This window comes from Primulina huaijiensis, chromosome 2, assembly GCF_012295235.1.
Source record: "Primulina huaijiensis isolate GDHJ02 chromosome 2, ASM1229523v2, whole genome shotgun sequence".
NCBI classification, from domain to species: domain Eukaryota; kingdom Viridiplantae; phylum Streptophyta; class Magnoliopsida; order Lamiales; family Gesneriaceae; genus Primulina; species Primulina huaijiensis.
The window spans coordinates 13,884,144-13,895,212 of NC_133307.1; the positions used below are offsets into that span (position 1 = coordinate 13,884,144).

At 33.7% G+C, this 11,069-nt stretch overlaps 1 pseudogene; it reads left to right on the forward strand.

Moving 5' to 3' along the window:
• Nucleotides 1-2,130: 2,130 nt before the first annotated feature.
• Nucleotides 2,131-11,069, forward strand: part of LOC140956643 (uncharacterized) — a 75,610-nt pseudogene continuing 66,671 nt past the window's right edge.

An 11,069-nucleotide genomic window follows, 5' to 3' on the forward strand; every position in this document is an offset into this window, starting at 1 on the left:
TCCTTCATTGTTCACATCTTCATCACTTTTTTTATCCTCCTCGGATTCTGTCAATCTCAACGGCCATGTTGGGGTGTGTGTTACGACACATGTATTATCCAGTGGCATGGGCACTTCCAGCAAATCTTCTGTATCATCTTCAACTGTTTTTCCTTTGAGATAAGCAAAATCATCAAATATAACATTAATGGATTCCATAATCGTCCTTATTCTCAAATTAAACATTTGATAAGCACGACTATTTGTAGAGTACCCAAGAAACAAGAACTTATCGTGTTACGCACCGTATTTTGAACTACTTAAAATTTGAGGAAAATTAAAAATTTTTGGAAAATTAAAAATTTTCTTAAATAAATAATAATCTTTCAAATTGCGATAAAAATAAATTTTTCATCTAAAATATTTGAAATAAAAGGATTACAAACAAAGTTTGCAAAAAGGTACTCATTTAACATCGTGAAATAGTTTTATAAAATCAGAGTAACTAAATTAACATGCTTGAAAATTCTTGAAAACATAGGCGGTCCTCGGGTTTAACCTCCACCCAATCCGAGCCAACTCACTGGTCCCCACCTCTCGTTTCTTCAAACTCGTCCTCACCTACATCGATCAAGTCTGGTGAGTCTAAAGACTCAACATGTATAAAATGAGAATAAAAAATAATACATAATAAAACTACAGGCATTTTAAAGTAGAGCGTACATACTTAAACTTGAACGTACTTACATAAACATAGACGTGTCATCATATCTTAAAACTTTTCATAATCATACTTGCATCATACATACTTGGACATACATAAACATCATCATTTTGTGTAGAGATATGTTTCAAAGCGAGTGACCCATACATAAATTCGCCTGATCAGACTAAACCACAATATTGGGCTTGTAGGAATGTCTACTACCACATACATGAGATCCCTGATCATACATTACCGGGTGGATTGGTACCTAGTCATGCTTTATCGCTTTCCAATCTAGATCTTTACCCCATCATGCTTTACATGGGTGGAGAGGTTACCGGCGACGTTCACTGGCTTCCAAAACCGTTCATATTTTGTCACAAGATGATAAATATAAAAATTGTACATTAATTAAATTTTTTATAATATAAATTTATAGTTTTTGTTTTATTAAATGTTTAAATATTATATGTTTTATAATAAATTGTATAAAAAAATAAGTTGTTGTGTAATTATAAGTTTTTACTATTTTTACAGGTTCGATAAAACAAGAATAAACTTGGCGTTGCAAATGGGATTAAGATGATTCTTGGACCTGTAGAAAGTTGATGATAATATCTACAATATTGGTGACAAGCATGAGATAAAAATTGTAATGCCCATGGGCTTTTCCCGAGGAGTATTGAGATAAGTTAATAGAGACTTATTTAAGAAGTGGTAATTTAGCATGTTAGTAAATATAATTTAAAAAGTTGGCATGCATACAAGTTATTAAATTTCTTTGTTATTTTATTAAATTATTTTAAAGCTTTAAATGCATTTTTATTTCATTAATTTGTGTTTAAATATTTTTATGCATTTTATGCATAATTCATGCATGGTAGAATTTAATTCATGAAATTTTAAAGATTCATGCATTAAAGATTTTTAAGTTCATTTCGCGCTCAAACGAGGATCGGAGACCGGAGAATTATCAGAAAAATTATTTTATTATATGATAAATTTTATTAATTAATTTAATACGTTTTAAAGGTATTTTTCAAGAATTAGGATTTATTGGATATTTTTTTTACCCCCAGGATTTTAATTTTAACGGTACGCAAATTTTATCGAATTGGGGGATTTTTTTTGAGTGTTCGGCTAAAAATTTCAAAAACTTTTCAACACGAAATATTTTTCGGGAGTGTGATTGGATTTAATGGGCCTATTTTTTTAGCTTATTGGACTTAAAAATCTTTTTATTTTAATTGAGGCTCATTAGTACACAATTTAATTAACCTAAACTACACTTAGACTAAACATAAACCTACCCTACACCTATTAATATACATCAGCCGACATGCTCACGGTTTTTCTGAAATTATGTGCAAGGGGCCGATTATTTGATCGTTTAGGGGCTGATCAGGGTGTCAAGGAAATTCCTTGAAGTTTAGAACGGTTACTAGATGCCGCAGGGTGAAGGGCCGAGGGGAGAGTTTGATTTAGGGTGGCTTGGTTCTCGGGTTATTAGCGTACAGGGGCCAGCCCGCAGTACAAGGGACTAACCGAGCCTTAGAACAGACCCTGATGGTTCTGATACAGGGCCTGGAGAGGTTCGAAACTTGCTGGAACCATCCACAAGTGTGATCGATCGGGTGGAGAGCAAGGAGTCGAGCGAGTGCTTCTCCGCGGGTTCGGGGCGTGCGAGTCTTGTGAGGCTGCATGGGGCTGGAGTCTTGTTTTCTTTGAGTTTAGAGGAGTCATAGGGTGATCTAGGGTAAGCTGGACAGAGGCTGGTTCGAGTGGTTTTGACGTGGGAATGAAAATGTGATTATGATGCACATGGGAGTGTCGGGTGTGGGAAGGAAGATGGGTCCAGCGCTTGGTAGGTTCTGACCGAGGGATTTAAGGGCTTAGTTTTGGGTTTGTTAGGACCTTTTAAGTGTTTTTAAGATATGGTAAAAAGTTAGGAGAAATTTGGTTAAGTTTCGGTTCGATTCGGGTTAAAAGCGGGACCCCGTCCAAGTTTTAAAACAAATCGGTTAAATTATAAAATGGGCTCGGGTTTACATCTAAAAATGGTTTTAAATATGTTTTGGAACATTTTAAGGAGTTTGGTAAGCTTCGGGTCAATTTTAGAGGTCCATGGATGAAATGATAGTTTTCGGGTTTTACGGGCAAAATGGTCATTTTGCACTCGGGGTGAGATTTTGGTCATGACAGCGCCCTGAGCACAAATTCATGATATTTTAATTGTTCATGCATCATGTTACGATTTTTTTTTTCGCTATTATAATAATTATGGTGCATGCTTGGTTTAATGGAATTAAGAGAGAAAAAGTAAGAAAGTGAAGAGCACTCCGTCTCCGCCGCGCCGCGTCGTTATTTCCTTTGTTTTTTGTCAAAACAAACCAAGGCATGTTTATATCTTCTTTCACTCTTCAATCAAGCCATATAGGTATTTTTAAATATCGCAAGTACATGATTTTAATGCAAGAAAATCGAAATTGTTCATATTCAATTATGTTATTTAATTATATTACGTGAAAAATATTAATTTTGAGATTTATGTGATATTGCTTGTGGTCACTTTACTATCATGGGATTATTACTTCACCCGGTCGCCAATTATCGGTCAGTTCAGTTTTGTACCACCCGGTCGCCAGTTACCGATCAGTTCAGTTCAGTTCAGTTCATGGGCCACTTGCGTAGACCATAATCTCACCAGAAAATTATTACATGCTATTTCATTACAGGGCTCCAAGGAGCAAACTTTTCACCATGATTTTCAGTTCAGTTATGTACGTATTATAATTAATTGTGACACGATATTTTACGTTATGCCTCACGACATGATATTTTCACTTGCATGAAATTTTATTATTTATTTACTCGTTATTTACGATATATGCATGCTGAGTCTTTAGACTTACTAGACTTGATTGTTGTAGATACCGATGATGCAGGGACCGAGGGCGGGGACCAGTGAGCTAGCTTGGGTCGGCCGTAGTGGAACCCGATGACCTCATGTTTTTAGCATTTACTATTTTGACTCAAACAAATTTCTTCGTTGTTGAATTGTTTTAAATTATTATCTTGCAAACAAACATTTACTTCCGCTGCTATTTAGAATGGTTAAATTTTTATCAGTTATTTATTTATGAATGATGCATTTTAATTAATTAAAAAGAAAAATTTTAAATTTTCCGCAAATTTTCAAGTACGTATTTAGAGGCCTCTACAAAAATCTTCTCACAATTGGGATCAAATTAAGCAACAAACAAAGTTACAAAAGGAGTGGTAATTTTATCATGCTCTAGTATTTTGACCATATCTCTCAAACTACTTGGTCAAATGGTTAAAATAAAATACCACAATTTAAACAACTCAATTATCCACATGTTTTATTTTATGTGGAGAAGCAAAATTGGATGGGAAGATTTTCAAAAGTGATGTGTATTAAAATATAATTTCTCGGAACACCAATGAAGATTTTTGTGTAAAAAATAATATTTTATTTGTGGTTGTCTCCCCAAATTTGGCTATAAATAGGGGTGCATTGTAATAAATTAAAATATCCCTCATTCTATGAACAAATCTTTGAGTTCATAATATTTCCCTCTTTATTTTTCCTGTATTTCATCATTTAAAAATAATTAGCATGTTAATTTCATATTCAAAGTTTTATACTATGAATAATGAGTAGCTAACTTCCCAAGGTTGAGATGAAAAGGTTAAGCTCTTTGTATGATAATAAGGTTATTAAAAGGTAAGAATCTATGTTTTATATTATTTAATCATTATTTATTTTTTATGTTATATTTATTTCTTTAAGCATTTTTATACCCTACTTATAAGTGGGAGTTTTGATTTATTGTTGCTATATGTTACACTAAATTCTTGGTACCATTTAAATGTTAGTTTGCTTTTACCAACCATTTAAAGTGGGAACCTTGATTTAGTGTTTACAAATATATATAGCACAATAAATATTTGACAACATTTATAAGTTTTGATATATATTTTATACTTATAAGAAAATAGTATATAAAATAATATAAATATGATTATTTATTATATTGGAACCATTTTATTAAGTGGAATTCAATAATGTTCATTAATGTTAACTTTATTAAAATATCAAGAGTGGATCCTCTAATCTCAACTACTTAAATTAAAATTTGAACAATTAAAAATTACCAATTAAAGATTCAAACAAATAAAAGAAAAACAAAAACAAAAAGACATTGTAGTGGACTTGTAATTACCGTAGCTTCCCTGTGGATACGATATCGGACTCACCGAATTATACTACTTGCGGACAACCTGATATTAGGAGTGCAACAATCAAAGTCACAACAAATTTTTGGCGCCGTTGCCGGGGAAGTATAATTTAATTTCAAGTCTATTTAATTTTCTTTCTTTGAATTTTTTATTGTTTTTGTGTGTTTTTCTTCTTTTTCCTTTGCATTTGCATGAGCATTATTTGGTCACGTACACTTAGTGGTCGACTCATTCGAAATAACCCTTTATTTTTACAAAACATGGCGGAAGAACCCATCCAGGAAAATGAAGATGAAATTCAATCTCAACATGATCATGATAGGCGAATAACACTTAGAGATCACATGAATCCTACACGTACTAGTGCACCTTCATGTCTAGTTTTTCCCCTGATGCATCTCATTTCAATTTTAAGCCTGGTATTATCCAACTTTTACCCAACTTTCATGGCTTAGATTCTGAAAATCCATACATGCATTTACGAGAATTTGAAGAAGTGTGCAACACATATAATGATCTAAATTGTAGCATGAACACCATTCGACTTAAGCTTTTTCCTTTTTCTTTAAAAGATAAAGCTAAAACTTGGCTACAAAATCTTAGATCGGGATCCATTCGAACTTGGGATGAATTGCAACAACAATTTTTGAAAAAGTTTTTTTCCATCTCATAGAACAAATTCTTTCAAAAGGCAAATCATCACTTTCACTCAAAAACAAGGAGAAACTTTTTATCAGTGTTGGGATAGATATAAAGAATTGCTTAATCTTTGTCCACGTCATGGTTTTGAAATTTGGAGAGTTGTTTCTCAATTTTATGAAGGCTTAACACCTAAAGATAGGCAAATTGTTGAATTTATGTGTAATGGAACATTTGAAGATAAAGATCCAAACGAGGCAATTGAGTATCTCGATTCATTAGCTGAAAATGCTCAAAATTGAGACACTATAGGTACAATCGAACCATCGAAAAAGATTCAATCTCCCACATCTTTTGAAGGTATGTATACTGTGGGGCCCCGGGTCCGATATCTAATACTAATGAGTAGGTCTCATGTGAGACCGTCTCACGAATCTTAATTTGTGAGACGGGTCAACCCTACTCATATTCACAATAAAAAGTAATACTCTTAGCATAAGAGTAATACTTTTTCATAGATGACTCAAATAAAAGATCCGTCTCACAAATACGACTCGTGAGACCGTCTCACACAAGTTTTTGCCAATACTAATAATTATAATTGTAACAAACCAAATGATCGAGTAAAATACATAATTTGTGGTTCACAAATCCACATAAACATCGTCAAAATAATTTAATTGTCTCAAATGCTTGAAACATAATTTTCAACATGCCAAAATAAAGAAATGCCAACATCATAAAATAGCTCCTAAGACCCGAGAATCCCACTCTAACTCGTATCTCCTCGCCTTGAGCTGGACTCTGGCATCACAAGCCTCGCCTCACCTACCGTCAAGCACATGAAAACAAGAGGTACCGGACATACCTGTGAGTATAAACCCAGTAAGATACAATCAATAACATATGAGAATTAAAGTGACAAATATTTCATATTAAATTCATAAAGATGCAATATAATGGAATGCATGATCAGAAGCTGTGGGCTATCAATAAATCTCAAGATCAAGTGAATCATCTGGTCATAGGGTACCCAAGGAAAGAGAATCCCCCAGCAACATCCACCGACTAATCCGCTCGAGGTGGGGTGCTGTGTTCTACAGTCCCAGGATTATGGTGCGCATATAGAGAGTGTTCAGGCCATAGCAGCGACCTCCGCATACACTATGCCAACCCAACTATAGCCCCATACGTCCAACAAATCAATAAATCAAGGCGACCTCCGTCATATCAAATCTGCATCAACAAGTGGCTCAATATGCAATGTAATGATGCAAATCAATATCATCATTTCGATATTATAATAAACTCATCTCAAGGGCACAATCATCATCAAATAACAAGTAATTCATCGAGCCATAGAATTTTTAATTTAAAATAAAAATGATACTTTTACCTCGTATGTTACCGACCGTAACATACCTTTCAAATATTACCAAAAGAAGATCGAAATGTGTAGGTGAGAAGTCTTGAACCTTCGAAATCTACTATAACTCAAGAACTAGGATCATTTATCAAAACAGAGCAATTTCTGTACAAAATTCATAATTAATTCAATAATGCTTCGAATCAAGATCCGCAATTTTGATATTCAAGAAAACTCAAATCCCAACAATTGTGTAAAGTAGGAATCCATATCATTTCTTAACCGTAATATGACATAAAAACATTCATTGAATCATTTTGTCAAACACGTGACGTGCGTGCTAAAGAGTTAGCTCCTCTACAATTCCATTAATTTTCCAAAATATCAATACATACAATACCATCAATCATTATATTAACAACTTTACCTCAACACTCAAACCAAACAACCCATTGTTTTCCCTTCAATCACTAACCCAAGGAAATAAGCTTTCTTACCTTGCTTCTAAACTCTTGAGGAGAAGAACTTCTAATCTCCAAGCAAAGATTAAGGCTTCAATAAAAGATTAATGTCTTGGAAGAAATTGGATTGAAGGATAAATGAGGAACCCTAGCTCTAAACCGACAGAGAGAAATGAGGATGAGAAGAAATGATACAAAAATCATTCCCCAATCTATTATATACCATCCAAACCTAAAAACACGTTTTTTGTACAAGTGCTGGGCGCCATGGTGCGTGTTTTGGCGCAGAGGCGCGCACCATACTGCCCAACACCCAAAATTCCAGCAACCCGCGCGCTAGGGCGCCGGATCCTGCGCGATGGCGCGCAGTATTCTGCCCAAAACGTATTTTTAACTTCAGAATTTGCGAAAGTTGTAAACTAAAAAGTTGTAGTCCTATGTCTTGGCTTGCATTGCCAATTAGCCTCATGTCATTTGGAGTTCTAAGTAAAAAGTTATGCTCAATCTCCCAACATGTGTCATTGTAGGAACGACGATACGCACGACACACTTCGGGGCGCTTTTGGCTCATCTTCCCTAATGATTTGACAAAAACTCAAAATAAGAAAGTTATAGCCTTATGTTTTATCTTTCTAATAAAAGTAGCCTCACATCAATTGGATTAATATACAAAACATTATGCTAAAAACCACAACTACTGCCACATTTTTCATATCGTTTCTGCACTTTTATTACCTATTTAGCTCAAATTCAACATTTGATTCTACCCATCCATTATCTATTCCATTCTATAACATTCATTACCATTCATACCGTAACGTAAAGCCATAAACCATCACAATTACTGTCACAATTTTATTTTCTTCAAAATTCGGGCATTACATATACCCTCAAAGATGAACATGATCTGCAAGCTAGGTTTACCTCTTTGGCAAGAAAAGTTGAAGCACATGAATTGAAAAAGAATGATCAATTAAAATCTGTTCAAGAAATTGTGTGTCACATCTGTGATACAAGTGATCATTCTACAAAAGATTGTCCCACTTTACCCTCTTTTAAAGAATGTCTCCATGAACAAGCCAATGTTTTGAACAATTTCAAAAGGCCAAATTTTGAACCATTTTCTCAAAATTACAATACAGGTTGGCGAAATCATCCAAATTTTAGTTGGAGGAATGATAATGCTGCACAATTTTCACAACCATATTTCCAAAATCAAAAAAATTTTCCGAATTATGTACCTTATGTTCCTCCACCTAAAAGGAACTTTGAAGATATATTGAATTCTTTCATTGCAAAGCAAGAGTCTATCAATACTCAAACTGCTCAAACCATGACAGATTTGAAAGATACTCTTGCTAAATTTGCATCTACACTTAATGTTCATGAAAAAGGTAAGTTTCCTTCACAACCACAGCCTAATCCCAAGGATCATTATTCACAAACCGGAACTTCTGGAACTCAACCGATGGATCAGGGAAAATCTGTTATTACCCTTCGCAGTGGTAAGGTAGTGGAAAAAGAGGAAGTGGAACCCATAACTTGCGAAGAAGAGGATCAACAGATAGTACCACCACCATTCCCTCATGCATTGAAAAATACAAAAAAATCAAATTTGAATTCTGATATATATGATATTTTTAAACAAGTAAAAGTTAATATTCCTTTATTGGATGCAATAAAGCAGGTACCATCATATGTCAAATTTTTGAAAGACTTGTGCACCGTGAAAAGAAAATTGAATGTGAAAAAAAAGCATTTTTAGCCGATCAAGTAAGTGCAATTATTCAAAATAATAATAATTTGAAATACAAAGACCCTGGTTGTCCTACTATTTCATGTATTATTGGAGAACGAAAGATTAAAAAAGCCTTGCTTGATCTTGGAGCTAGTGTGAATTTACTTCCATATTCAGTTTATCAAGAACTCAATCTAGGTGAGTTAAAACCTACATCGGTAACACTTTTACTTGTCGATAGATCTGTTAAAGTGCCAAGAGGTATGATAGAAGATGTGTTGGTCCAAGTTGATAACTTTGTATACCCTGTCGATTTCATAGTTTTAGATACACAACCTATCGAAGCTTGTAATGCAATTCATGTAATTTTGGGTCGTCCATTTTTAGCAACTTCTAATGCTCTTATAAATTGCAGGAATGGAATAATGAAGTTGTCATTTGGTAACATGACCTTGGAGCTTAATGTTTTTAATCTTTGTAAGCAACCACATGACAAAGGAGATGAAAGTGAAGATGAAAATCTTATTGAAACTGAAACGTTTGCCTTTCGTTTTCTTAAAATGTGCTAGAATTTTTTTTTTTTAAACCTCCCTAGCATCGGCCGAACCACAAAAATTACATAAAATATTTTGGACATCATTTTAAAATAAACACAACTAACTATATATTTGAGAAATACAGCCCATACTATAATTTCTCAAAAATCACTCATAAATAAATAAAAGTCATAAAAATATTCTTAACATAACTTAAAATCATAAATAATAACTAGTGCGGAAAACTAGCGTCGGTCCTCGGGTTATGTGCACCTTCAGTCCAGTCAAATCAACCACCAAGACCTCCATAAACATAATCATCATAATCACCTGCATCAATCACACCTAGTGAGTCTAAAGACTCAACACGTCATATCCTTGATAACAAGTAATACGTAATACAGTTAACATATAACAGTGAAAAATACTTGTACTTAAAATATCGTTTTCATGAAGATGCATGAATTTTAAACAAAACCATTTTCATGATGCATAAACTATAAATAAAAACATTTTCATAATGATGCATCCTCTTTAAACATAAACATTTTCATAAACTTTTTCATATCAACGTAAACATATTCATATTCATATCCATATCCATATTCGTATCCATATTCATATTCATATTCATATTCATATTCATATTCGAATATGTTGAATTCAGATCGTGATTGTGACTCGTATTCTTAAACGTATTGGGCGATGGATCCATCTAAAGAAAACCACAGTACTGGGCGGCGGGGGACACCAGCAACACTCTCACCGGTCAACTGGGCCCTGGCCAACGTATTAACATATCATGGCATTGGAAATACGATCGTCGGGGCTCCCTCTGGGTCCTTTTCCCATAAATGAGCTCCCTCTGGGGCCTTCTCCCCTCACGACATCTTGAATCATATTCATCGTATTCGTATTCGTATCAACGGAAACACGATCGTCGTACTCCCACTGGGACCATAACCCTCACGATATTTCCAACATATTGCAGTAGTCACAATCCCTTCACGTCCTTCAACATGTTATCATCACTTAATAAAAACATCATATAATATCATTTTTATTTTGAAACCAAGCATGCAACATGTCTTTTAAATGCCCATATTTAAATCATAAAATCATAGATATTTAAAAATCATAACTTAACATATTAAAAATCATAAACATCCATAAACATTTTAAAATAAACATTTTAACATCGTAAATGTTTGAAATAAACATTTAAAATAAACATTTTAGCATATTAAATCATAAAACATTAAACATATTATCTTAAAAATCCATAAACATTTAAAATTGACATATTAACATATAAACATCCATAATCATTGAAAATAATCATATTAGCATATAAAATAGCATTTAGGACACTGCCATGACG